Source organism: Tupaia chinensis, unplaced genomic scaffold, assembly GCF_000334495.1.
Source record: "Tupaia chinensis unplaced genomic scaffold, TupChi_1.0 Scaffold148646_1, whole genome shotgun sequence".
In the NCBI taxonomy this organism is placed as follows: domain Eukaryota; kingdom Metazoa; phylum Chordata; class Mammalia; order Scandentia; family Tupaiidae; genus Tupaia; species Tupaia belangeri.
The window spans coordinates 4,956-7,600 of NW_006208495.1; positions in this window are offsets into that span (position 1 = coordinate 4,956).

Genomic DNA, 2,645 nt, shown 5'->3' on the forward strand with positions numbered 1-2,645 from the left:
AAATATGGGGTATGTCCCTTGCAACTTTCATTACCTTTTCTTTACCTTTTTAAATTAATAATTTAACTTCCATTTCTTATGATCTCATTATCACTCATCTATTTTATTAAGGAATCATTACAGTATTGGAGTTTATAGCTTTACAGGCAAGGAAAATAGAAGTATTAACCAGTAGCTTTGAGTTATGCAGCAATAGCTGTGATTTGCAAGCTGAGCCAGGAGCAATGTAGATTTTATAGCATTGGAAATCTTTTCATGTTTTTTTTTTTTTTTTTTTACTTAAAACAGAAGAAAAAAATTTAATTCTTTCTCAGAATAATTCATATACTGTGGATTTTTTTCCTATTAGGCAATGAAGCTATAATATTAACACTGAATATGTAAGTAATTCTCATAGTCCAAAGGAGAGAAATATCACTATCTAGAACATTTCATTATGAATGGGATCCTGTTGTATTTTTTGTTTAAAGATACATTAATACAAATTAAAGTCTTAGGAACTCATTTTTAAAATACTCATTCTGTATTTTGTATAAATTAGACACGTCCAATATTGTTACCCAAAATAGATTATTTCATTGGAAAAAATAAAAAGGTTGACATAAGACGTGTGGTTTCCCTTTGGACAAACTACTTTTGAAAATGTTTTCTGATATTACTTGTCTGTTTAAGATTTATACTTTATAATTTTGTGATTCAAATTATGGGGCATTTGTGTTAGTTTTTAAAGGAACTTACAGTCAACCAAAAACTTTTGTAAATTCAGTTTCACATTGGATTGGTTTGGATGCTAAAACTTGTTCTATGTAGTAGTCATTAAAGAAATTTCACATTCCAAATGCATATTATTTGTAGACTAAATTGTATGAATTTTATACATACATGGTACTTGTTACTCACAATTCCTCCCCTTCTATTCACCCCAAAAGAGCATTTCTTCTATCTTTAATTTCTGGTGTACTACTTCTTTTATTAGTACTAGTGTGGCAACAATAAAACTGGTGGATTTTTAAAGACAAACATTCAAAACCAGAAAGGCATTAAAAAACAGTATTAAGTCTAGATAAACTTCACTATTAATCTAACTAATAAATTGTATGTGAAGCTACATGCTTGAGATCATCATAAAAATTAAATGCCATAATGGTGCATGTTCATCCTAGTGGTATCTATGTTATCTTATGGCATCAAATTTAAAATAACAAATGTATTCTAAACGTTCTTGTCACAGTAGTTCATAACCTTTTGTTGTTTATTTGTTTAAATTGAATGGCTGTATTTGAGTTTTATAGTGCACTGAAAAAGAGATGGAATATTGAGATGTTCAATGTATTCCTGAATATAGACCTAGTATTTTTCTTAATGGAAAAATATTCTTTAGATTTTATGAATAATAAATATTAAGTTGAAAATATAGAAGCTGCCTGTTTTTATTAGTGACTGTTGACAGAGATTTTATGATAAACTAAAACAAGATGGATACATGAATAAACTATTTTAGTCCATTGTGTTGCTAATAACAGAAATACTTAAGTCTGGGTAATTTATAAAGTATGAAGACTTGGGCCAGCTCCATTGTCTAGGGAGGGCCCACAGGGCCAACCTTGCAATTCAAATCCCTGCCCTGGTAGCTTGAAAACATGCTAGACACGTGAGCATGTATGCCCATAATCCTGACAGGATATAAGAATGGAGAAGGGATTTCAGTGTGACCACTCCCCATTGAATGCTTTCTCCCTCTCCCTCTCTGTCTCTCTGGTAAGCACACATGCCCTCTGGTAGAATTACTAAATAATAATGAAGGTTTATTTAGCTCAGTTGTGGAGGTTCAAAGTCAGAAGGCTTTGTTCAGGGAGGGTCTTCATATTGGTGGAGTCTTGAGGCTGCACAGGACATCATGTGGCAAAAGCTTGAGCAGGGCATATGTCAGTATTTATAAACCCAGGAGTATCAATCATGTGGGCCCCTTCCTGATATTAATCTCCCAGAGGCCTCAACTCTCAACACCATATACAGATTAAGTCTTCACCCTCTTAATCATGTCACAATGGTTCAACAGATTTCAACACAGGAATTTTGGGAGGACACATTCAAACCACAGCATAGACAGACAGACAGACAATTATAATGTGTACATTCATTGAAATATTGTGCCAGTTGCATTAAATTCCCATGGGTGGGAAATGAATGCTTTACCATATAGGTCATTGCAAAGGTGGTATTTTAGATATTTGATTATATTATTCGTCTGTAGAAATGTTTAAGTATATACCAACTTACAATAAATGTAATTCTACATGGTGAAAAATAAAGATACTGTGAGATTTGGGTTGTATTTAAGACATACTTGGGAGTATTTTAAAATTTTTACTGAGCTTTATACATTCACGAACCAATTTTACCACTCAGTTTTGAGAGTATGATAGATAAGATGTATTTCAAAGTATTCTAGCATGTGTGTGTGTATATATATAAATTGTAGTGTGACAAATAATAAATTTAAACTGTACATATATAGTTTTCTGGTTTGGCTGTTTTTTTGTTTCAGTTTTTTGTTTGTGTGTTTTGGTTTTTTGTTTGATTGTTTGTTCCAATTAGGGCTATCCATTTTAGTCTTTCAATGCTTTTTTAAAATCTTTCCTGCT